This window comes from Neovison vison, chromosome 12, assembly GCF_020171115.1.
Source record: "Neovison vison isolate M4711 chromosome 12, ASM_NN_V1, whole genome shotgun sequence".
Taxonomy (NCBI): Eukaryota; Metazoa; Chordata; class Mammalia; order Carnivora; family Mustelidae; genus Neogale; species Neogale vison.
The window spans coordinates 146,801,200-146,821,326 of NC_058102.1; positions in this window are offsets into that span (position 1 = coordinate 146,801,200).

Here is a 20,127-nt window from a genome sequence, read left to right on the forward strand (position 1 = left end):
GTTGGTGGGGTCATTTACACGTTCGCTCGCCTTGAGTAAGTCTGAACTCTCCCCTCAGAGCTCGCTGACCGCACGAAGGGACACGAGCTCAGCTGCGCGTCCAGCCCTCCGGGTGGGCAGGCGTCCGCCACCCGCCCTGGCCGCCACCTCTCGCCTCCCGGCAGCCTCGCCGCTCCCCCGGGCCCGCCTGATGACCGGGCGCCCCGCACAGCCCCGGGGACGGCGGCGAGTCCGAGCGAGGAGCTGGCAGCGGCGACTCTCGCGCAGCTCCGCAGCCCCTTTCCGCTCGCACGACGCCGCCTCCCCACAGTGCGCCCGACGGCGCGTCCGCCCGCTCAGGGCCCCGGGCGCGCGGAGGGGCCCTTCGATTCCAACACGGACAACCGTCTGGGGTGAAACCCGAGAGAGGTTCAGAGAAAAGCCGGAGCCTGTTCCGAGGGAATCCAGGGAAGATGAAAGTGACCAGAACCCCCGAGAAATGCAGAGAAAGGGGGAGCAGCCTGGTGAGGACAGAAACGCCGCGGCCTCTCCGCTCCGGGGGAAGGAGACTGTCCGGCTGCCGGACGGCTTGGCATGCGGCGCGAGGCTCTCGGGGCCATCGCTGCCCGTTCAGGAGCGGGTCTCAGCCGACAGCACCTGCGCGCTCTTCTCTGGAAATCGTAGAGGAGGGGATATCTGAGCGGGACCTGTAGGTTGGTTCTCTCCAAGGGCAAAGTGGATGTAAGGGCTTCTTGGTAAGCGAGGGGAACATCTGAGGGCTCCCCTTGTCTTAGACGGAGGTCCCTCAGGGGGTCCGTGAGCCATCCTTGAGGGGCACCTGCCGAGCCCAGGTACCGCGTGTGCCCGCCAGCCCTGACCCATCCAGCTCCCTCCTCCATGCCCAGCACCTTGCAGACAGATGGGTTCCGAAACCGTCACTGGATGAGTCTGTAGGAACACTGCATCCTGGGAAGCGGCTTGAATAATGAAAGGAGATGATCTGTCTCCGTATGACCTATTAAAATTCTGTTTATTCTTAAACCTTAGCGACCACAGGTGATTTAATCAGGTGTTAGCGTAGGATAAATGCAAGACGGTAAAAATGCCATAAACCCTTCCAGTGCACATCCTGATCGTCGAGTTCTACAGACGCACGCGTTTCAGCTGATACGTGTTGGATCCTGGAGGAGCGTTTGAGTTCACACCCACCTTCCAGGGTTTCGACGAAAATTTGCTTCTGTTAATGCAGCTTCGTTTGCTTAACTGCCTCCAGCTGCGGCCACGCATTCTCTAGAACAAACACAGACCAGAAAAATAAGAAGTGTTTGTTTTCGAGAGTAATAACTGGTTTTTATGATAGGCTAGCCAAAGCTGGATTATTAATGAGTATTTGCACATTTATATTGTTTTCAGTTAGCCAGTATTGGCTGTTCCAGTGATGAAAGGAATTCGATTAAAACAGTTTTATTCCATGTGCACACACCTTGTTAAAGCCTGTCAACTAGGAGACTCGGGTGGAGACTGTTCCTCGGGAGCTCGCAGAGTAGCCGAGACACAGTGGTGAACGTGCATTCAGGAGACGTTGCTGAGTGTGAGTCCACACTTGGCAGAAGCAGCTCCATCCGCCGTCTACACCTGTAACCTGCACACCTCAGCAGGCAGGAAGCCCCTCCTGGACGGGAGGTGCCGGCCACACGGAAGACGCTTGCTGGTTGGGGACCGGTGGGCTGTGCACTCACTGTGAAGGGTCACCCATGAGTCCCTCTCCTAGAGCAACAGGGCCGAGAACCCCCAGACCTTCAAGAGCACGTTGGCTGCCTAAACTGGACGGGACCGGGCGCACGAAGAACTTCAGTGTCCCTGTTGCTGCTTCTCCTTTACCAGACAGACATCTCTGATGCGCTGTGTCTGTGCCCAGATTTCAGAACCTGCCGAAGTCACATTGTGCCGCAACTGGGGCTGAAATATAAGCCAGTCTGCGGAGGGCGGTCACTGACCATTTGGAATGATTCTGGAGCGGGCGTGGCCCCACGTGTGTCCACACACAGCAGGTGTGGAAGGAGGACACGCATTCAGGAGACCCTGCTGGACAGTGACGTGGGACAGGGAGGGAGGGCGGAGCAGGACCCCCAAGTCGATGCTGGGCACAGAGGCGTGCTGGCTGGAGTTAGGTGTGCTGCATCACCGCGCCTCCTGGGACTGCCAGGCCACCTGAGCCGTCAGGACGGCGGGAAAGCTGGTGGGGTCTGTGTGCCGGTTGAGAGCACCCGGTGAGAGAGCTTCCGTGGAAGTGTTCTGGAAATCACTCCGGCCAGTGCGGTGTAGGACGGCCATCAGGATACCCCAGGAGGGGCCTCAGGGGGCAGCTTCTCTGCCAGGTGCCTGGTCCTTAAAAAGCCACTCAGGCTGTTCCGTACGGGAGCAGAAGGGGTGTCTCTACAGGTCACAGAGGGTTTGCTGTCAGGCTCGGACTTCTCAGAGTCTGTGGTTGGTCACCTCCTGACCACGTGTCAGTAGACTTGTCTCCGAGGGGGCCACGGCTCAGCCCCACGGCCTCTGCGTGGGACCTGTCATATGGGCAAGTGCAAGGTCGGCAGTGTGTGTGTGTGTATGTACGTGTGTGTACATGTGGTGTGTGTACGTGTGTGTATGTACGTGTGTGTACGCGTGTGTGTGTATACGCGTGTGCCCGAGTGTTCGCACGACTGGAAAGCTCCAGGTCGTGACTCTCCCTGTTCAATGCAATCACGGGTTTCTCATCCCACTGAGATTTCTTTACGGTCCTAATAGAACCTTAGGTATTGGCTAAAAGCAATTACATTTCTAAGATTTATAACTTTGGAAGCCAACACCATTTCATTAAAACACCTTCCGGTCCTGCCACTGCGGAGATCCCGGAGGACCCGGGGGGTGGCCCTGCCCCCGGATGAGCACGGCAGCGCCTTCGGTAGCCCCTTCAGAGCAGGGAGTAATTGTGATTTAGAAGTTCTGGGGCACCAGAGGACTTCCAAGGTAACGATAATGATCGGATTCCATTCGCACAGTGGCTGTCACCAGCCCCCGTACGTGACGGGCTCTGCTCTGTGAGGACGCACAGTGGCCTCACACCCTCCCGGGCGCGGCGGCCAGAGGGGGTTGGAGAGAACCGAGCGCGGGCTGCCCTCGGTCGTGTTACCGTTTACTCAAGTCCCCGCGAGAGACAAAACATCGCCAGGCTGGGCCGTCTCTGTGTCCCGTATCCTTCCGCCCGCCCGGTTTGCGCCGTGGCTCATCACGGTGTGTGGCGAGAGCACTTTGCCGCCCTCGAACGCGGCGTGCTGGGAGCGCGGTGCGAGGCTGGAGGAAGACCGGCGGGCTCGGCTCGGGCTCGGGCTCCGCCCGCAGGGTCACGGGGCGGGGCGGTGATGGGTCACGGGGGACGCGCCCGCAGGAAAGGGGCAGCCCGCAGGGCAGCGTCTCCCTCCCCGCTGGCCGGGCGCTCGGCGAGCACCACAGAGGGGACGACGGGACAGGAGCGGACGCGCCGCAGCCCGGCGTGGGGCTCCCCGTGGAGGCGCGGGGCTGCACGCGGACGTCCCCGCAGCTCCCGCACCGCCGCGCGCGGCCTCCCCGCCTAATGCGCGGCTTCTGCTCGCCGAGCCAAGCGGTTCCTCCGCCTGAGCTCAGGGGCACCGGCCACAGATCAGACCCCAACAGCTGAGCCAGGGTAAAGGCCAAGGGCGATTCATCTGTTCTCACGTGCGAGCGACCCAGCCCCCAGGACCGGGGGGTTTACTGTGAGCGCTGCCGGGGGTGGGACACGGTCCCCCTGCTCGTCCCCGGACACGCCCGGACACGAAGGGGATCACCGCCAGCCGCCGAGCCGCGCGCCCGCTCCCCGGCCCTCTGCGCGCGCTGTCTCCTTCTCCAGAGCGTTCGGACCATGCGTCCCCCCGCACCAGAAGGGGAGCCCCAGCCACCCCGTTCACGACCGAAGCCCTCAGCGCCCAGAGCAGGCCCTCCGCGAGCACTGGGGGACTGCGCGAAAGCAGAGTCTCCTAAGCCTGGACGGGGCGGCAGGCCGGCCAGCTCCCTAGGGACTGGCCATGTCTCCTACGTCACCGGCAGGACGCGGCTGGCAGCACACAGTGGCCCTGGAGGTCTGACGCAGGACACGTCAGGGGATGGGGGCTGGACAGGGGAGGTCAGCCCCTCTGTCCTCGCCCTGCTGTCTCCCCTACTCCCACTGTCTGTGGAGTTTATTTTACTGTCCAGCTCTTCCTGGGGTGGATATCCACTGAGTGCCCGCTGGTGGGATCACAGAGCAGCGCGGGAAAGCTGCCCTTCCGTCTGCCTTCCGGGGTCCCTAGCACGGGGCAGACACAAACTGGCCCTGCTTCTCAGCCCCTCGCCTCGTGGAGTCATTGGAAAGAACTTGGTTGTGCCGCCCTGTGTGTCCCAGATCGCAAGCCCAGAGGGGCTTGGAGAAGAGCGGCAACCATCTGGGACAGAAGAGCTGCCGGGAGCCGTCCAGAGAGGGAAGGGCAGGGCTGGGCCTCGAAGGAGACGGGCAGTGGTGGGCAGGGAGAGAGCACGGAGGGAAATACATGGCTGCCTGCGGCTACACGGGGGAGGTGCCGGGACCTGCTGGGTTGGCTGGAGGGGAAGAGCAGGTAAACGCAGAGAAGGCGCATTAGAACCCACTGGGGGGCGGGGGGAGGGGGGTGCTGAGGGGTGCGGCCCAGCAAGCCTCCGGTTCTTGGTTTTGGCTCAGGCTGTGATCTCAGGGTTGTGGGATCGAGCCCTGTGTTGGGCTCCGTGCAAGGCGTGGAGTCTGCTTAGGACTCTCTCTGCCCCTCGCCAGGCGCGCACACACACACACACACACACACACACTCTAAAATAAACAAATAAGTACAAACTTTAAAAAAAAAAAAACCCACTGCGGACACCAGAACACCAGGGTGGTTCTCAACAGACCGCATTAGAAGGAATAAGCCCACAAGTATTTTAAAATCTTTCAGAAGGCACAAGGACTCCAGAGTGGGATGTGGCATGGTGTCCCAGGCCCAGGTGCGGCATGGACCTAGGGGAGGCCCTCAAGTCGGGGTCTTTAAGTGACTTAAGAGAGACGATGAAGATCTAAAAGCAACACGCCAAATACAAAGGAGCCCCCTGCACGGGACCACACGACACTCCAGGACACTGGAAAGAGCACTGGTGAGAGCCGGCGTGGGGTCTCCTGTTACCTCGTGAAGGAACTTGCCCATCTCAAGGACGGCAGCCGCCACCTGGCTCATGGTGGAGCCCCGAAAACATAAAAGTTCTGCACTTTTCTGCCATGCTCTGTCCTAACCGCAGTCTCCAAGGTCCTCATGAAACGAAGCAACACTCTGGCTGGTTGCCCAGTGCTGCCATGAAACAGAGAAGCAGGGGTGGATGTGGAATGGAAGCCCCAGCCCAGAAGATCAGGGACACCCCTGGAGACCTGCACAAGGGGCCCGGGGCAGCCTCAGCTGGCAGGGGCGTCCAGAGGAGGAGAGCCAGGAGCAGGCCTGGAGGGAGTCTGATGGGGACACTATTTGCAGAAGGGAACTAGACTGGCCGGTGAAGCCTTTCCGGGCCCAATGCCACTGCGGGGGGGCTAGTTAACGACGTGAGGGTCCCTGCGGAAGCCACTCGGGATCCCAACTCATAGCCCTCGGTCCCGCTCACCTCCTGGCCGCAGAGTGGCCCCGTTGGCCCCAGCGCAGAACCAGACTGGACCCCAGCCTGGCTGAGAATCACCACGGCGCTCCGCGGCATGTTAGAAATCCATTTTTGTCAGCAGTGGCTGGGGGGGAAATGTGTAATTAAATTATTTCCCCATTTTAAAATATCTGTTTCTCTTCCTCATGTGGAACAGCGGTTTACTAAACTCTCCCCCTGCCCTCACTGCAGAATTCCGGAATGTTTGGAAAACATTCCTTAGAGCCACGCAGCAATAATTAACAGCCCAGGAAGTGCTGAGCAGCGAGCGGCCGGTGCCGACGCAGCCTGATGTCGGCGGAACACGATCCATCACGGAGCCCCCCGTCGCGCGGAGATTTACGCTCCGTTATCACAACGCGCTGATGAGGCCCCGCTGGTCCTTTACGACGTGCGCTAAGTGCCTCCTTCCCCCAAGCCCCGGAGAGGAGCAGACAGAAGGCTGCGAACGCAGCTTCCTAATGCGATCCCTCTCGCCCCCGCTCGCCGGGGCTCTCCAAGCACAGCCGCGTCCGGGAGAACCCGCCGCCCCTCTCCCCTCCCCAGGACGCAACCACAGCAGGACCCGACCCGGGCACAGGTGGGCGCTCGGCTGCTGGCCGTCCAGGGCCTGGAGTCCGCTGGGAGAAGGTCCGGGCTGAGCCAGGAAGGGTCGGTGCAGGAGTGCGGTGTGCGCAGCCGCCTGCGGGATTCCAGTCCCCACCCCGGGGGGCCAGTCCCCACCCGGTCCACCTGCTCTGTGGCCCGGCACCCTACGGTCTGCAAGGAGGCGCCCCAGTTCCTAGCCAGTCTGCCGGCTGAGCCTGGTGGTTCTCTAAGTGTCCAGGGAACTTCACCGGTGGAAGGGAGCCCACGCACCATCCACCACCGGCCTGCACAGCTCGGTTGTCATTTCTTCCAACCGGCTCTCGCTGTGTATGAAGACCAGTATGGCCGTAAACTAGTGTCCTTCTAAGTGTGGTCACACGGTGGGCGCCGGACGCAAGCCTCTTCCTCATGGAGATGACTCAGTAAGCCCCGGCCTCGAATGCTACCCCCTGCCTGCAGGGACCCGCCGAGCGAGCAGAGTGGGAGCAGGAGGTATGGGGACAGAGCCCGCTGGTGCCGGAGGCCTGGCTCCGGGCGAGCGCGGTGAGGGGAAAGGGCCGGGTTTGCGCTGTTAGAATTACATCGTCTGTCCTCTGCTGTTATCTGCTACAGACCCAGCATGTAGCTACGTACAAGGGACCACACAGTGTGACCAGGCCCAAACAGAAGGGAGCAGAGGGAGAGAGGAGCAGGGGGTCGGAGAAGTTCAGGAAGCCTGCCCCCACGGGGCACTGGGGCCGCGACGCAGGTCTCGGTGCTTCTAACACTAGGAGACGCCTCGTTGGGAAGACGCATGGTCAAAAAGACAACTGCTTTCCGGGACGTTGCATCCCATACAGTTCTCCCTTACTTAGCCCGTGCATGGGGGGGCAGGGGGTTGGCGGGGCACAGAAGCCACCGGTCCGTCGGGCACCAGAGGAGAAGGGAAGACCCTCCCCTTCCCCGCGCGTTCGTCTTGCGGAACAGCCAGTGTCCTGACGTCCCGTCTCCTCTCACGACCGAACCCGCCCGCTCCCCCAGGAATCCAGGGATTTGACATTGGGTAGCCACGCCCTTGCCTGTGGGTCTGGACTTGTGGACAACATTTTCTATGGAAAGGCTTGTGTTTTTATACTTGGACGAAGGGTCTGCACAAAGACCGAGATCGAAACTTGGAGTCAGAGCTGTTTTGCTAGACCCTGGGCTGTGCCCTTTCCCCTCCAGCAGAGCGATAGGGAGACAGACAAACCGAGACAGAAAGGTGATCTGGAGAAAGAGCCGATCGGGCTTTGTGTCCTGAAGACAGCGCAGCCCCGAGTTCACGCATCAGCCCCGCTCCCGAAACGGAGCCGGGCACCTCGCGATCACCCCGGTCCCCTCAGGTCTCGGGTTCCGTGACCCAGTCTTCCAGGATTCGAATCCTCAGTCACTCTGGCTGGAAAAGCCACCTCTGAATCAATAAATCAATCCAAACCTGGCCGACCCCTTCTTGCACACGTCGAGCTCAGCCTGAGTCCTGGCGGAGCCAACAACCAGACGAGGAGTCGACGGCGGCCATGCCGAGTGTCCCCCACATGTGTGCGGAGCAGAGGCATAGGGGCCGGGGGGAGGGCATGGGGGGACCCGGCACCGGGGTTGGGGGGGACCGAGCTCATGAGACAAGGAGGGGAGACTGGCCGTGGCAGGGAGAGGAAGTCCTGGAGGAGGCAGGCCGCGGACTTTGATGAATGAGGACGGAGGTGAATCAACAGAGCAGACCGGAGAAGCTCGTTAGCCAGGAGGTACGGTTGGGCAGGTTCTGAATACAGAGGCTTCCTCGTGAATCCGTGTCATTGGTCACAGCGGGGAGGACATCCCGGAAGTCTGGCCACCCTCCCCCTTCCCGACGGCACCGGCAGACCACGTTGGTGGCTCTTCCCTGTTGAGCCCAGGTTTGGCCACCAAATCCCAGGAGCGATGGGCAGTTTTGAGTTGAAGGCGGCCTGACCCCTCTGTGCAGCCAGCCCCACGCGGTCCACGGAGAAGAGGTCCCAGGCGGAGGAGAAGGAGCCGGCAGGCCGGAGAGGAGGTCACACCTGAAGGTCAAGACAAGCCGAAGACTCGGACCGGGTGTGGAGACGTGCTGGAAATCCGTGCCTCTCCACCCGCATCTGCCGCCAGCTTCGTCTTACCGAATGCCGATCCGATTCTGCTCCGGACCCTCCACAGCTCCCTGATCCTCGAAGAGGGACGTGCGGTTCCCAGTGTGCGCCTGTCCGTGGCCCCACAATGTCACCACAGCACACAAAGCCAGCCCTCCCAAGTCCTGTTTCCTCGGCAAGACATGCCCACAGCTGTGCAAGCCGACCCATGGCCCGAGGTCCAGACCTAAGTCCCTGCGTTCTAGCCTGCTGGCCCAGCCGCACACGCCAGCCACTGCGGAAGGGTCATCCGGTCTGGATGTGACACTGACCGCCGGTCCTAGTTACTCATGGACAAGGATGTTTTCCCCCGAATGAGGGTAAAGGATTCACTTGGGCCAGTGCAACTGCTCAACCCAGCTCCGGAGTTAAGTCCCTAAAAACCCCTCTCTTACACCAGAGTCCTTTCTGTATCACCGAAAACAAGCCAGGAACACGTCTCTTGGGACTCAGGTCTCAGGACTCATCATTAATTCTGAATAATGTACGGAGGTATTTCGCCAATTCTGAGCAGGTGCCGATAAATTCACATTTTTCCGGAGGGCTCAAAAAAATGATCAACAGTAGAATAAAGTGCTGGGAACCTCTCTCCGTGTTTATTTTTGTTATTTTTATTGAGGTATACATTTTTTTAATTAGTCACTTGCCTCTCCTTAAATACACAGAGCACAGCATCGCCTGCCATTTAGCCTTTACATTTTTTCATTCCAAGTCCAGGAAAAAACCCAAGCACTTACAAAAGCTAGCTTCTCTTCATAGTTTACTTCCTTTTAAAGTACTTTCCTACCTATACAGGCTCTGAAGATGAAATTAGAAGTCATTTTGTTCCTGCATATGGGTAATGAATAATTATGCTGTCAGGCGGTACGTAACTATTAATTACATGACTGCTTTTTTATTTCAAGGAGTTATTTAATAATTTTTTAATAAAGAGTTACATATGTCAGTCTCTTAAAAACATATCAATCAATGTTATTTTCCAAGGTAGAGGATTGTCATAACCTCGGGAAGATTCGCTTGGTCTGTGAGTACAGACTTGCCCTGTGCGTGCTCCGCCGGGCGGAGAACTGTCCGCGCCGTCTGGAAAGCCACCAGCTCCCGGACGGACCCACCTCCCTCCGCGGACAGGAGGGCCGGGGGCCTGGACAATGCGCGTGATGGGTGTGAGTCAGATCACCTGCTGGAAAGCCGTCCTGCAGAAAAGCAAGGGCGCCTGTGGTCCCATCGGAAAGCATTGGGGAGGATCTGGAGTGGCCTTTAGTGGTTGGAGTTGGAGGCCGTCTGGGCTCTTACATCTTCCCCTCGCCGGGTGACCTTGGGCCGAGCGAGCCCCTTGCTGTCTTCATTTGCATGCAATCCCGCGTACGATGACCAGGACAATAGCGTTCTTCGGGGGGCAGAGGCCATCGTTCATCTACTGTGCTCTGCGAACACCAGCTGGCGTCAGGACGCGTCTTTGCCTCAGGCCGGATACCCTTAAGGATAAGGAAGCTCGGTCCCTGGTTCTCGTCTGAGCTTCCGATCTAGGTCAGCAGACGCGAGACCCGTCCACAGAGCGGGAAATCTCCGCTGGAATTGCTGGTTCTTTCGTGACAGAGAAGGCCGTGGGGGGACCGGGGCCGGGGGCAGAGGAGTCTGCGGGGGGGGGGATGTGCTGCCTAGAGTGGAACCCCATGGTTAGTAACAAAGACATGGGCTCACGGGGGCTATGCGCAATCTGGTGCGTAACAGCACGTTCCCCAAGTGACACTGTTGATTCTCCTGCTCCAGTCAACTAGAGTAAGCGCCGTGAGGGTCCGACCACGGTCGACCGCACTCTGTGTGGAAGCACACCTGAGCGACAGCGCGGGCGCCTCCGAAACTCACCACGCTGAGTGTGCAAGTGTTTTAGGAAATGTGTAGGGTTGAGGCATCGTCGCCACGCAGCTGCCACCAAGACAGAAAGTCCCTTCGCCCCCACTCATAGTCAGTCCCTATTCCCACCCTCAGCCCCAGCGGCCACCAATCCTCCCTCTCTGTTTGCCTCTTCTGGACGTTTCGTGTAAATAGAATCAGGCAACGTGCAGGGTTTCGTTCTGCCGGCTTTCACCCCGCGTGCTGAAGCCCCATTGACCAGCTGCGGAGGGTTCACGGTACAGATGCCCCCTTTTGTCTACCCCCAGCGCTGGCGGACATTCTCGTTGACCCCAGCTCTCACGCGTAATGAACAGAGCCTCCGCAGACGTTCCTACCCATGTCTCGATGCGGCTGCGTCTGTCCCCCTTGGCAGACTCCTCCGTGTGCAATTCCTGTGCTCGATGGCGAGAACGTATTTAACGATTTCAGAAACTGCCAAACTGTTTTCCAAAGTAGCTGTACATTCTTTGGATTCCCATCAGAAACGTGCGAGGTTTCCAGTATCTTCATATTCTATCCAATACTTGGTGTCCCCTGTCTTCTTAATCAGAGTCGTTCTACTGGGAGAATAGTTCTATCTTATTATGATTTTATCTGCATTTCCCTAACGACTAATGACTTTAAGCATCTCTACATGTTCTTCTTTGCTGTCTGTGTATCATCTTTGGTGGAATCAGTACTCAAAATTTTAGTCATTTTTTATTGGATTTTGTCTTATTATTTAGTTGTAAGTTTAGTATTTTAGTGTAAGTTTCTTTATATATTCTAGATAAAATCTTTTATCAAATATGGTATCAAAAATCAAAATACTTTCAATTTGAAGCTTACTTTTTCATTTCCTTAATGGTGTTTCTTGAAACATGAAAATTTCAAGTTTTGATGACATCTAATTTTAAGTTTTTCCTTCTAAGGATAGTGCTTTTGTGTTGTATGTAAGAATTATTTGCCAAGTTCACACTAATGAAGCATTTTTACTGTTTCCTTCTAGCAATTTTAATTTTTCAGGTATTATCTTTAAGTCTATGATCCTTCTCAAGTTGTTATTTGTACGTAGTGTGAGGTCAGGGTCTCAGTACTTTTTTTTGCATGTAGTAATCATATGATTATGGAAAAGATCATCCTTTCCCTCAAATTGTCTTGGCACGATTATAAAAATTAGTTCCCTGTAAATGTGTTTATTTATGAACACTCAGTACTAGTCAACTACTCTGGATTACTGTGCTTTTATACTAAGTTTGAAGTCAGTCACTGTAAGTTTTCCAAATTCGTTCTTATTTTGCAGAATCATTTTTGCTATTAGGTCCTTTTCATTTCCATATGCATTTTAGGATCAACTTGTATTTTTCTACCAAAAAAAAAAAAAGTGTTCTGGGATTTGAGAGGGACTGCACTGAACCCATAGACCTATTTGGGAAAAATTGCTCTCGTGACATTATTGAGTCTTTCAATCCATAAGCACGAAGTATCTTTTTATTTACTTAGAGATCCTTTAATTTCTCTCAGCCATGTTTTGTAGCTTCCAGCATACAAGTCGTGCCCTTTTGTTAGATTTATTCCTAATTATTTATTTTTTGTTGCTCTTATAAACAGAGACTGTTACTAACATAAAAAAACACAATCGATGTGTCTCTACTAATCCTGTATCCTATAATCTTGCTGAAGTCACTTACTCTAGTACTCTTTCCACCAATTCCATCACATTTCTATGGAGACAATACTGCCATCTGTAAATAAAACAGTTTGATTTCTTTCTCCCCGTGCTGGATGCCTTGATTGGTTTATTAGTTAGTTTTTGGTTGTTTTTTGTTTGTTTCCTTGTGCTTATCCCATGAACCAGACCCGGCATGTGATGTTGAGTTAATGTTGAATATAATGTGAAAGCGGCCGTCTTTTCCCTGTTCCTGACCTGATGAGGAAGCATTCAGTCATGATGATAGACTCCGGCATTTGTGGGTTTCATATTTGTTCTTTCTCAAATTGGCAAAGTTCTGTTCTACTCATGGTTGCTGAGAGATTCTCTCATGGATGAGTATCAGATTTTGCTGAATACTTTTTTCTACCTTTGCTGTGATGATCAATTGTTGACCTTTATTTGATTAGTATGATGCATTATCTAATTGATGTTCATATTTTAAGCCAACTTTGTACAAGCATGAATCTCACCTTGTCCTGATATATGTGTCCTTTTTATATGGTGCAGGATTCAGTTTGATAATATTTTGTTTATAGTTTTTACATCCGTACTCGTGGGGATGTTGGTCCATTGTTTTCTTTCTTGCCATAGCTCTGTACTCAGCATCTGTCAACATTGGAAATATTGACTGAGGAAATAGTTGCTTCTACCTCCTTGATATTCTGAAAGCTGTTGTGGAAAATGGCAATTATTTCTTCTTTAAATATTTAATGGATTCAGGTGATACCATCTGAACCTAGACTTTTCTTTGTGGAAAGATCTTTTTAATTATTAGTTTACTTCCGTTACCTGTTATAGGTCTATTCAGGTTTTCTGTTCCCAGTTCAGTCATTTTAGCAATGTGTGCATTTCCATGAATTGCCCCATTTCTCTAAGTGGTCCATTTTGAGGGATAAAGATACTCATAACATTCCCTTATGATCCTTTTAATTTCTACACATCAGTTTTAATGTCCCTTCTTTCATTCCTTATATCAGTAATTTGAGGATTTTGTGTTTTTTCCCTTGATCAGCCTATCTAAAGACTTGTCAGTTTTGTTTGATTTCTGTTCACTTTCTATTTCACTGATTTCTGCTCTAATCTTTATTCTGTGTTACTTTTTTCCATTTTTCTCTGCTTTTTCTATTTTCTTTAGGTGGCAGTTTGGCTTACTGATTTGGGAACTTTCTTCTTTTCTGATAGAAGTGCTTAAAACTATCAATTGACCTTTAAGTACTGTCTTAGCTTCATTCCAGAAAGTTTAATATGTGATACTTCTGCCTTCATTCACTTAAAAGTCTTTTCTAATTTCCCTTGTGATTTCTTCTCCGATCCATGGGTCATCCAGATGTGCATTGTTTGACTTCTACTTATTCGGGGATTTCCAGGTTTCTTTCTCTCACTGATTTCTATTCTATTGTGGTCAGAGAATATCCTTTGTGTGGTTTCAATCCTATTAAATTTATTGAAATTTGTTTTATAACCTAACATACTGTCTATTTTATCAGATGTTTCATTTGTATTTGAAAAGAATATGAACTCACAGTTATTACATAGAATATCTATATTTGTAAATTAGGTTCAATTGGTTTATACTGTTAAGTCTTCTACATACTTGCTAATTTTCCACTGAATTATTCTATCAATTAGAAATACAGCAAATGTAGCTCCCTTGGGCTAAAAATTGCATTGTATGTATTTTCTCATTCTTTTTTCTTTTAACTTATTTGATTCGATGGTGTGTATCTTGTAGCAGCTTATATTTAAATCCATATTTATCTGCACTGAGTATCCCTGCCCTTTTATTTGGGTGATTAGACCATTTATATTTAATGCAATTATTGATATGGCTGGATTTGCCTGTGTCATTTTACTATTTTCCTGCCTTTTTAATTTCTCAGATCTCTCTTTAAGTGATTTAATGAACTACTTTAATTCCTTTGCTGAAAATTTCACATCATCCATTGTTCCAAATTACCTGAGCCACTGAGTACAATCAAGAGGCTCCAGATCGTCACAGTTTGTCCTACCCTGGCAGAACCTCCACCAGCAGCAGAGTGTGGGGGGAAAGCAGTCTTTTTTTTTTAAGATTTTATTTATTTATTTGAGAAAGAGAGGCAGAGGCAGAAAAGCAAGCAGGGAGGAGAGGGAGAAGCAGGCTCTCCATTGAGCAGGGAACCCAATGTGGGGCTTGATCCCAGGACACTGGGATGATGACCTGAGCCAAAAGCAGATGCTTAACCCAGTGAGCCATTCAGGCACCCAGGGAAAGCAGTTTTAGAGTTGCTTTTTGAAGAGAGTATTTGATTGTCCCCTAAACTGGACATTGCCAGGAGTCCTGCCTACTCTTTTGTTTTATTTTTAGTGGTTTTAATTTTTTGTTGTTGCTATTAGACTTGATGCAATGTACTTTACTAAAGCAAAGCCCTTATCCTGCCTATTTAATTCATTGAATGACGGTTAAACACTAACTATCTCAGCCTTGGTAGGTGACATTTCTTGTGACCTAATTTTAAAACTTAGTGGCATTGATGTCTAGAAAAACTGACTTGTTGTTAAAAATTACTTTGAAAAATGATGACAAATTTTTTTTGATTGACTATATCAGCATTTCCTATAAGGATATGAGTTTTCAGGATCAATATAGTTTTCTCATTCTCTTGTTTGTTGCCACTACAGGACTATCTAAATACCTGATTAACTATAATATCCACCAAACAATTATAATATCTAGTTGTTGAATATCAAAAAGAGATGATACTAATGGTGATGATATTTTTTAAATAAAGTTAGAATCATGAGATCTTAAATTTAAAAACAGCTTATATATAAGTCCATTTTTCTACAAATTTATAGAGCAATTATATGATTGGTCTATGGGCACATGTTGGAACAAAGACTAGGAGTTAGGTATACCAGTTTGGGCAGGCAATAGGGTGTTCTCTAAGAGATAAATAAGGAAATGTAAATGTCTGGGGCCCGACAGGGATGGTGAAGAGCCCAGAACATGTAATACATGGAAGCCACTGCTTCAGAGAAAGGAAGGTGGTATTACCCGAACTCGGAGGCTCTAATGCCAAGGGAGAAGAGGCATCCAGGAGGAAGCCACGATCTCAGAAGAAGGAACATAGCAAGTGCTGAGCAGAGGCCAGTGAGGAAGTTGCCAGCACTGTCCCCTGAAGCAAGACTGTTAGTACTAATATCAGAGCCAGCAGAACCCAGAGGTGAGGTGACCCTACGAGGTCAGCTTGCCACGACGCAGAGCAGAAGGCAGCAGGTGGAGAAGACATCTGGATGGGCAGGCAGAGAGCCCCAGCACTGCCTATTTATTGCCACCCTCGTTAGTTTGTTGCTGTTGCTGTTTCCTGGATGAAACATTCATGTTTTCAACACAAGGGAAACATGGAGTACCATCAGCAGAGGTATTTTTGAATGATGATTGTACACTCCCACTGCGGTCCTCTATTGAAACGTAAGCCACCATCAATGTCTTTCCTATATGGTGGCAAGAAAAATGGGGGAAAGGTGTAATTAATCAGCTTAAAATATAGCTGCCTCGGTCTTCAGTTCTGAAGCAGATTACAAAGTCTAAATGTGTACTTCTCATTTTCTTTCTCCACTAGATTTGTAAAGTCTCCCCTACATTTTGCCAGCCCCTCAGCTTGTGAGACTTAGACTGCAACTGGTGGGTTGACCTGAATCGTCACCCCACGGGGTTCTGTCCTTGGTGGACTGCCCGTATTGGGGCCACAGTTTCCCAATGACAGACAGGAAGGACGTGGGAGTGCTGGTGAATTTTATGTGTTCCCGACATCGGTGCCCTGTGGGTGAGAGCACCCCAGTTTCCACACGGGTGGGTTCTGGCACTCAGGGCAATGACCTCTTCTCTGACAAATGTGCAGGGACTGAGGAGCTGAAAAGGTCTTAGCCTCCTATTTAGAGTAACCTTGGCCATGCTTTCTGAGACCAAAGACTCCTTTGGTCACTAACATTTTGGATCCACCACACCTAAGGGTGTGGGACTAGGCAAAAAAAAAAAAAAAAACACTCTATCCGAGGTGTGACCGTGGGAAGTGTCACATGCATCTTCCTCAGTACCCCGTTCTGAGGGAGACGGCACAAACCTCTGGCCCTGAGTGTCCATTCAGTCACGCCTGCAACTGAGCAAAGACCAGTGAGTCCTGGGTCTGAACGATGTCTCCACGGTCAGAGGGCCACAGGGCCTGGTGGGGGAAAGGCATTCTGAGCCCACACGTGCCACTAACAAGCAGAGCCCTGTAGGAGGGGAGGGCGCCTCCGTGGACGTGGCCGGGAGGGGGCAGAGCACACCCAGTGGGGACCTGGAGGGCACAGCATGCCTTCTGATTCCTTCCAGAACTCTCCTCTGCTCCCTCCTTCCACCATTTCAAGTTGGCACCATGTCCCAACAACAAAAAATAAAAATGAAACATTAATTTTTTTGTTTTTCTCTACCCATCTGCCACACACCCATCTCGGTGGATGGAAGCTCAAAGGGGCCAGCAGTGAGGTTCTACTACAGGGTTTCTCTCAGCACAGGAAATCCTAGAGACCGGGTATTCATCTGCACCTAGAGGAAAAAAGGGCATTTGTATACAATTCTTCCATAAAACCCTGAAATAGACACATTTTCTTCCTGCAGAAGCACATGGAGAGAACCTCTTTTCTTATCCTACTAACACTAGACAACAAAATCCCAACATTTTTGTTTCATTCACTTGTTCACTCATTTCTGTCACTTAAACCCTAATAGCAACACTTCCAAGTTTTAGTAACTGTCAGAATTTGATCCAGTATTTAGGAAAATATAATCTTTTTAAAAATTGTATGATGATCAAATTAAAACCTGGACTGATGTATCCAAATGTATTTACTTTGCTTGGCTCAAAAGTCCCAAGGAGGAGATGGTGGTCTAAGGAGAAAATATTATTTTGCTCTTTAAAACTGCACTAAAAGCTGTGGTTGATATTCTCATGATACAGTATAATCACCTTTTTATATTTCACTCATCCTAAAACAATAGTCTTACCTTTTACAGTTTTAAGTTGGTGACATCTGTACAAAAATACACATTTTCCCCTCAAGAAAATGGAAAGGTTCTACTCGGTTAGCCGCTCTCAGGCCTGAATTAACGTGTCTGTCTGCGCCGCATCGATGATGGACATTCGGACTTGAAGGTATAATTTCCAGTAAAGAAAAGTCATTTTATTTCCATCTGAATAAGCACTCTATCATACTAACCGAGTCAAACAAAGTTATTATCTGGCTTTTTGCCAAGGTGTGAAAAATAGAAAGGTCATATTTTTAATAGCTTTGTACTCTATAGTAATCAAATTTGTAAGCCTGGAGAAATGAACTCCTTGGGTCCGCCGGAGCCCCCGTGCGTGGCTAACCGCCGGCGTGTGGCGCTCAGGGGACACTCGGTGCTGCCGCAGCCTGTCCGGGCAGGAGGCTGGCACACGGAGGCAGCGCGTTCTCATCGAACGGCAGAAACCAGCTACTAAGAGTCGTGTCTGCTCAGCTCGACCCCTGAAGGCTGTGCCAACAGCAGAGAAACCAGTCGGTCCTCACCCCGAGGAGGAACAAGACGACAGCAGATCTGGACGCACTCCAGCGTCCGTGGGTTACCCGAATCAGGACGCGTTACAACGAACACCTGCTTTCAAAGTCCCTTTTGTTTTGGGTGGCTGCACGGTGTTTGAAAGGTCGCCGCCGACTTTTCGAGTTTCGCTTTGAAATGATAAATAATCCTGAGGCCAAAGAGGGTCTTTATGGATATCGGCATCTGCACAGTCACGAGGGAAAGAAGAGGAAAATTTGGGAAGATGTCCTGTTGAGTAATCATAAAAATTACATTTTGCCCCAAAGCTTTTCATAGCCTGTTTCAGCTCAGTCCGCGGACCAGGACGCAGGACACTTATGACCAGTTTTGCCCAGAAGATTGCCAGGAACGATCCCTTTGAAGTGCCTTTCCTTGAGTATTTCTGTCTCACATTCCTGCTCTGGAGATACAAGGAGAACAGCAAAGTCACGTTTCTCTCTGGGACGTACATCCCGTGCAGACAGCAACGCTGGACGCGCTGGAAGTCGCTTCCTGCACAGGCTACGAGGGGCGAGCTCGGGGAGCCCAGCACCGCGTGTCGGCCGGCTCCCCGCTCGCTGCCAGCGGCCCCACCGGAACTTCAGACACTCCTGCACCTGAGAACACGATGCCTTTCAGCTCCAGCCCCTCCGACCAGAGGGTTTGGTGAGCATTTCCTCAAAGCCAGAGAATGAATACTTACGGCTTTGTGGGTCAAGAGGAAAAATCAGGACATCATGTAGGCTCTTTTTAATGCAACCACCTAAAAATGTAAAAAACTTGCTAGCTTATGGGTGATAAGATAAATATACAGTGCACACGCACACACACATGCACACGCGTATGTACAGTGCAGGTGCTTGCGTACATGTGTGTGCACATACATGCATATGCACATGCATACGTGTGCGCACGTGCCTTACACAAATCCACACGTGTGCACACACTCAAATCAAAACTAAACGGACAGGCTGCTGGCTGGATTCAGCCAAGCTCCACAGTGTGCTGCGTGACCTCAGGTCTCAGTGCAGAGCCTCAGGCAGGATCATCTAGAGGTTCACGGTGTAATCTCTAAGTTCACACCAACCCGCTCCAATATTGGCTTCCGATGCGGACCCGTTGTTAACATCCCTCAGCTCCGACGTTCTCTCTGTACTCAAAGACGGTCCCGGCAGCTCCTCAGAGCTGTGGAGGCGTACAACATTGACGGTGGGTGATCGCTGGTGAGCATTTGCTGACATTGTCTTAAGTCAACAAAATTTAATGAGCACCTTCTACTTTTTACGGGTTTTGACCAGTAGTCAATCTGCTGGACGCCTTGGCATGCCCCCAGCCCCCAGAAGGGCTGAGAGCCGGCAGCTCAGGCTTGATGGAAAGCCGCCTTACCTGAGCCCAGAAGAGGGGTAGTGAGGAGCACCGGCTTCCGGCTCCTTGTGGGAGGCCCTACATCCCCCACTCCTGCTTCCTTCATGGCCTCAGCACTTGGACCCCAGAGCCCTCCTGAGACCCGCGGACGTGCAGATCCCCGCCCCACAGCCCGTCTCTGGAACTTAGCCTGCAGCGGGAGCCGCAGACAATCCCGTGCGAAGCTGAATGAGCAAATGGAAATTCCCTTAGAGAAAGGTCCCCTAGTTCTGAGGGCGGATGGAGGGATTGGGGAAAGCACTGGAAAGGCCGTCTGAACTCTGACAGGTTGCGTTGGAGGACTCACCAGAGCTTGTCACTCTTGGACCTGGGACCTTGTTAATCTCTTGTGACGTGCGGAGGCAGGCATCGCTCGGCACAGAGTGAAAAAGGAAAATGACCCCAAGGTAGGGGAGAGCCCGGGTGTGCGGTGACGGCGGGCCTGGATGCGGGCCTGGTATTTCCAGGGCGACATCGTCTTTATTTATATATTCATAAAATAATTAATTTTTTTAACCTCTGCAAGGATTTCTCCCAGAAGAGAAAGTGGATAAGAGAGATACAAAAAAATCTCTTGCCAGGAAACTATATGAAGTCACCTTGAGCTAAGGTCGTCTGGAATGAATCCTGCATCTGGGCTGAAATTGCACCAAAGGCAAAGTTATTTTTTTTCTCCTCTCCCTTCAGCCTAATGCACATGTCATATCCTGTCTTAGAACGTCGCAGGAGGACAGTCTTGTTTCCACGGACGGAGGAGGAGGACTGGGGTGCGCGTGGGGCAGGAGTGGCAGAGTCATGGAAGAAAGAAAGTTCTTACCCTTCAAGGACCCCATTGGATTGCTGTGCAGGAGAGTGGGGAGCTCGGGTCCTTAGGTCTTGATTAGTGAGGCTGCAGGGGGAGAAAATCAATTATTGGAAAGAGAATGTCATCCACACAGGTGATTTCCAAAGAAATAGGAGTCCGTTTCCACCCCCAGTATCGTCCAGTATCTTAAACCATTTGTTCCGAGAGGACATCAAAAGGGGAGCAGCGTGGTGTAGGTTGTGGCAGCGGCTGGGGCACGGGCTGACTTAGGGCTTTCGGCACTCTGAAGGTCCGGAGA